This window comes from Lipotes vexillifer, unplaced genomic scaffold (assembly GCF_000442215.2).
Source record: "Lipotes vexillifer unplaced genomic scaffold, Lipotes_vexillifer_v1.1 scaffold749, whole genome shotgun sequence".
Taxonomy (NCBI): domain Eukaryota; kingdom Metazoa; phylum Chordata; class Mammalia; order Artiodactyla; family Lipotidae; genus Lipotes; species Lipotes vexillifer.
Genome location: NW_006782834.1, coordinates 805,040 through 811,218, shown reverse-complemented (window position 1 = coordinate 811,218; position 6,179 = coordinate 805,040). Strand labels below are relative to the sequence as shown.

General features: G+C 32.6%; 1 non-coding gene across 1 annotated transcript; it reads right to left on the bottom strand.

Annotated features, from left to right (window-relative positions):
• Positions 1–4,697: 4,697 nt before the first annotated feature.
• On the bottom strand, positions 4,698–4,770 carry TRNAG-CCC (transfer RNA glycine (anticodon CCC)). The gene has a single exon. It is a non-coding gene; the product is annotated as a tRNA-Gly (tRNA).
• Positions 4,771–6,179: the final 1,409 nt, after the last annotated feature.

The window sequence follows — 6,179 nt, the reverse complement described above, 5'->3', positions numbered from 1 at the left end:
TTCCGATCTTTTGAAAAGTTGGATTGTTTGTCTTCTTATTGAATTGTAAGGTTACTTTATATTATCTGGTTCCAAGCCCTTTGTCAGATATATGTATTGCAAATATTTTCTTCCAGTTGAGGACTGACTTCATTTTCTTAGTTGTGTCTTTCAAAGAGCAGAATTTTATAATTTTCATAAAGACTATTTTATTAATATTTATTGTATGGTTAGAGCTTTCTGTGTCCTAATATATCTTTTCCCTCACAAAAGTTGCAAAATTTTTCTTCTGTATTTTTCTCTATTACATGTCTTTTATAAGGTTAATAAGTTTTAGCCTTTACTTTTAGATTTATGATTTATTTCAAATAAATTTTTTACATGATGTCATGAAGGGAGTATATTTGTTCCATACTGATATCCAATTGCCCCAGCACCATTTGTTGAAAAGACTGTTTCCCTAGACTTTGCACCTTGGTCAAAAATTTATTAACCATATATGTGTAGGTTTATTTTTGAACTCTCTATTTTGTTCCCCTGATCTATCTGTCTATCATCATACTACTACCACATTGTCCTAATAACTGTAATTTATGGTAAGTCTTGAAATCAGAAAATATAAGGACTCCAACTTTGTTCTTTTTTTAAATATTTGTTCTTGCTGTTTTATATCATTTGTATTTCTACCTACATTTTAGAATCAGGGAATTCCCTGGCGGTCCAGTGGTTAGGATTTGGCACTTTCACTGCGGTGGCCCATGTTCAGTCCCTAGTTGGGGAACTAATATCCCGCAAGCTGTGCAACGCGGCCAAGAAAAGAAAAATTTTTTTAGAATCAACTTGTCAATTTCTACCACAAGGGCTTCTGGGATTTTGATTGAGATTTCATTGAATCTACTATATTCTAATTTAGAGAGAACTGGTACCTTAACAATACTGAGTCTTCTAATCCATAACTGGTATATCTTTCAACTTATTTAAGTCTCCTTCAATGGCTCTCAGCAAGAAAAAGTTTGAGGAAATTCATTTCTATGCCTAATTTGATGAGAGTTTTTGGTTGTCGTTGTTGTTCCTGAGTAGGTGTTAAATTTTATCAAGTGCTTTTTCTGAATCTATTTAGAGAACCATGTGGATTTCCTTTTTTAGTTTGTTAACATGGTGAATTTCGTTGATTATTTTTAAAAGGTTAGACCAACTTTCTGTTACTGGGGTAAATCCCACTTGGTCATGATGCATTATCCTTTTTATATGTTGCTACGTTAGATTTGATAATATTTTATTAGGAACTTTTCCAGCTAGGCTCAGGAGAGAGATTGGTTTTTAATTTTCTTTTCTCGTGATAGCTTTACTTTTGGTGTCAGAGTAGTGGTAGACTCATAATAAGTTGAGAAGTATTCCCTCTATTTTCTGAAACTTTCTCCAAGACAACTATTATATCTTCCTCAAATGTTGGATAAAATTCACCAGTGAATGCATATGGAATTAGGGTATTTTTTGTTGGAAGATTTTAAGTTATTTCATTTATTCAGATGATATAGGGCTATTCAGGTATTTAATTTTTTTTTTTTTTTTTGCCAGTTTTGGTTTTGTAAATTTTGGCCATCAAGGACTTGGTCTGTTTCTTATAAGTTGTCAAATTTATTGCAATAAATATGTTTAAAACATTTCTCTTTGACTCTTTTAATATATATGGAATCTATGGTGATATCCCTCTTTCAGTTTTATACTGGTAATTCATGTCTTTATTTTTTTCTTGATTCTTCTAAGCTAGTTTATTATTTTATTGATCTTTTTAAAAAACTCAGCTTGAATTTCACTGGTTTTTCTCTGTTGTTTGTGCATTTTATTTTTAATTGGAATTTTCACATACCATGTAATTCACCCATTTAAAGCATACACTCAGGGTTGTTTGTTTGTTTTGTTTAGTTTAGTATATTCAGAGTTGTACAACCATCACCATAATGAATTTGAGAACAGTTTCATAACCCTGAAAAGGAATCTATCCAGTCACTCTTCATTTTCCCCACATACCCTTCCCTAGTACCAGGCATCAACTAAACTACTTCATATCTCTATAAATTTGCCAATTCTGGACATTTCATATAAATGGAATCATGTAATTTGTGGTCTTTTGTGACTGGCTTCTTTCACTTAGCATGTTTTCAAGGTTCATCTATGTAACATGTATCAGTGCTTCATTTATTTTTATTGTTGAATAATATTCTACTGTATGGCTGCATCACACTTTGTTTATCCGTTCATCAATTGGTGGACATTTGGATTATTTCCATTGCTTGGCTATTGTGAACAATGGTGCTATGTTATTTGGGTACAAGTTTTGTGCAGACATATGTTTTCATTTTGCCTAGTATATTTACCTAGCAGTGGAATTCTGGGTCAAATGTTAACTCTGTGTTTAGTCTTTGGAGGACATACCAGGTTGTTTTCCAAAGTGGCTGCATCAAATTATATTCCCATCAGCAGTGTGTGAGGGTTCCAATTTCTCCACATCCTTACCAACACTTGTTATTATCTGTCTTCTTGATTGTAGCCATCCTAGTGGATGTGAATTGATATCTCATTGTGGTTTTGATTTGCATTTCCCTGATGGCTAAAGATGTCATTTTTCTCCTCAGCTGGAGTTTTGCTAGAGATTGTGTTGAATTTGTAGATCAATTTGAGGAGTATTGCTATCTTGATAATATTAAGTTTTTCTATCCATGAACAAAGGATGCCTTTCCATTTGTTTAGGTCTTCTTTATTTTCTTCAGTGATATGTTGTAGTTTTAGCATACAAGTCGTTCACTTTTGTTAAATTTATTCATAAGTACTTTCTTCTTTTTGATGTTGTTATAAATGGAATTATTTTCTCAATTTCATTTTTGGATTGTTCATTGGTATTGTATAGACCTTCAGTTGACTTTTGTGTATTGTTCTTGTATCCAGCAACCTTGTTGAACTCGATTATTACTCTTAATTGTGTGTGTGTGTGGTTTGTGTGCATGTGTGTGTATTCCTCAGGATTTTCTGTATTCAAGATTATGTCATCTGTGAATAGACGTAGTTTTGCTTCTTTTTTTCCAATCTGGATGCCTTTTATTTCATTTTTTCCCCATAATCTGTCTGGCTAGAAACTCCAGTGCAATATTGAATAGAAATGTCAAGAAAGGACATCTTTGCCTTGTGTCTGATATTAAAAGGAAAGCACTCAATTTTTCATCATTAAGTTTGATTACCTGAGGGATTTTGTAGATGCCCTTTATCATGTTGAGGGAGTTTCCTTCTATTCTTAGTTTGTTAAATATTTTTATGAAATGTTGAATTTTTAAAAATGTTTGTTTTGCATCTATTTGGAACATTCTGTGGGAATTGTCCTCTGTTCTATTGACATGATATATTAATTGATTTTTGGATGTTAAATCAACCTTGCATTTCTGAGGTAAACCCTTGGTTATGTTGTATGATCCTTTTTGTATATTGCTGGATTAAGTTTGCTAGTATTGTGTTGAGCAATTTTGCTTCTATATTCGTAAGAAATATTGCTGTATAGTTTTCTTTCTTGTGAAATCTTTGTGTGGTTTTGGTATTGGGGTAATTCTGTCCTCATAGGATGAGTTGGGAAATGCTCACTCTTCTATTTTTACAATCGTTTGTGAAGAGTTGTTTTTTAAAAAAATATTTGAATTAACCAGTGAAGCTATCTGGGTCTCAGCTTTTCTTCTGGGTATTTTTTTATTTCTAATTTAATATCTTCAATTTTTCTAGGTCTATTTGGATTTTCTTTTTCTTCTTAAGTTAGTTTTGGTAGTTTGTGTCCTTCTAGGAATTTGTCTATCTGCGTTACCTAATTTGTTGCCATACATTTGTTCATAGTATTTCCTTAGTATCCTTTTCTGTATGGTCAGAAATGATGTCTCCCCCTTCATTCCTGAGTTTAGTAATTTGAGTCTTCTCTTTTCTTTGCTTGGAGAGTCTAGTTTAAAGTTTGTCAATTTTGTCGACTTTTTCAGAGAACCAATGTTTGGTTTTATTAGTTGTATCTATTGTTTTTCTATTCTCTATTTGATTTATTACTACTCTAATCTATCATTTCCTTCCTTCTGCTTGCTTTAGATTTAATTTACTCTTCTTTTTCTAGTGTCTTAAGGTGTAAGTTTAGGTTATTGATTTGATATCCTTTTTATTTTTTAGTGTAGCCATTTAAAACTATAAAATTTTGCTTTAGCTGCATTCCATAAGTTTTAGTATGCTGTGTTTTCATTTTCATTCATCTCAAAGTATTTTTCAATTTCCATTGTGATTTCTTCTTTGACCCATTGGTTATTTAGTAGTGTGTTATTTAATTTCTATATCTTTGTTAATTCCCCATATTTGTTTGTTATTAATTTATAATTTCACTCAATTGTGGTAGTTGGAGAACATATTTGATATGATTTCAATCCTTTTAAATTTATTGAGGTTTGTTTTATGGCCCAGCGTACGGTCTATCCTAGAGAATGTTCTACGTGCACTTGAGAAGAATGTGTATTCTCCAATTGTTGAATAGAGTGTTCTGTGAATGTCTTTTTTCTTTTTTTAATTTATCTGTTTATTTGGCTGTGCCAGGTCTTTAGTTGTGGCACATGCGATCTTCGTTGCCATGTGCGGGATCATCATTGCAGCCTGTGGGATCTTTGGTTGCGGCATGCAGGCTCTTAGATGCGGCATGCGGGATCTGGTTCCCTGACCAGGGATCGAACCTGGGCCCCCTGCATTGGGAGTGCAGAGTCTTAACTGCTGGACCACCAGGGAAGTCCTTGTAAATGTCTTTTACTTCTAGTTGGTTTAAGGTTGTTAAAGTGTGCTACATTTTTATTAGGTAATATCTTTGTTTTTCTCCTCCTCCTCCTCCCCCTCCCCTTACCCCTCCCTCTCCCCTCCCCCTTTTTCTTCTCCTCTCCTTTTCTCTCCTCCTCTTCTTGTGTGTGTGTGTGTGTGTGTGTGTGTGAATGACATAGTCTTCATTATTCTTCTAAACCCATTTCCCCCCTGGGTCCTTTATTTTTTATTGAGGTGATTTTTATAGCACTATGATCTTTAGGAATACTTGGGCTGAGTTATAGAAGAACTGACTGTATGCTTTAAATGGGTACATTTTAAAATATAAATTATACCTCAGTAAAGTTGATTTTAAAAGAAATTAATAATTCTGGGTAAAAGTTATTTAAGATTGTAAATTATAGTTTCTTAGAGTAACAAATAATTGTATTGAACAGAAAGGTTTTGAAAACTTACTCCCTTAAAAGAGATTTTAAAAAATCTATCCACCCTTTTCTAGTGGGTATTTAAATCTATTTTTCTACTTCCACTAAACTTGTCATATAGACCCAATTTTTCCCCACAGAGTTTGGATTATTCTTTTGTCTTAAACTGTTTAGTAAAATGCTTCTACCTTTATTATTATTATTTAAAGTTTAAAAAAGTTACTGATGATTGGCAATATCTGACCTTAAAATTGTAGCTGTGAACCATGTCAGGCTAAGAGAGCATATTTACCAGCAATTGTTCTTTAATTCAAAATACAATGTTCCCTTTATGTTCATTTAAAAAGGAAGAGTTGGTTCCAACTCTTACTCTTCTCCCAATATTGCCTGCAAAGTAGAAAGCAATTTTGCATAGATTAAAAGCCTAAGTTAACCATTTACAAAAGCATGTGGACTTGTCAAGTCATCTCAATGGATTCATTGAGAATTCAAAGGAATAAGAAACAGAGCCTTCATTACATGTCTTTAGCTTGGCTAATCATTTAGCTTTAGCTAATGATTTAACAAACATTTGTTCCCATGGGAAAATGATGTTTCGGTATACTAATGATAACCTTCAACATTCTAAAAGAATAAAATGCAACACAGCCAAACCTGTTGAGTGCTTACTAAAAGTAAGGTATGTTATGAATTTGGTTTAATGATAATTTATAATTTTGAAGGCATGTTTTGAGACTCATAGCCAAGTTTTAATATTAAGGTCAGTAGACATCATTGGGCTTCTAGTTGTGAGAACTAAAGTGATAGAGGTAAGTGAATAATGCTGTCATTGTTTTCTCCAAATGTTTATTTTCATAGATCTGTCTCGGATGGTTAATTCTAGATGATATTGATAAACTTCTGACTTGGTGATAGTTTGAAATAATGATATGTGTAAAAATGAATGAACATTCTCTA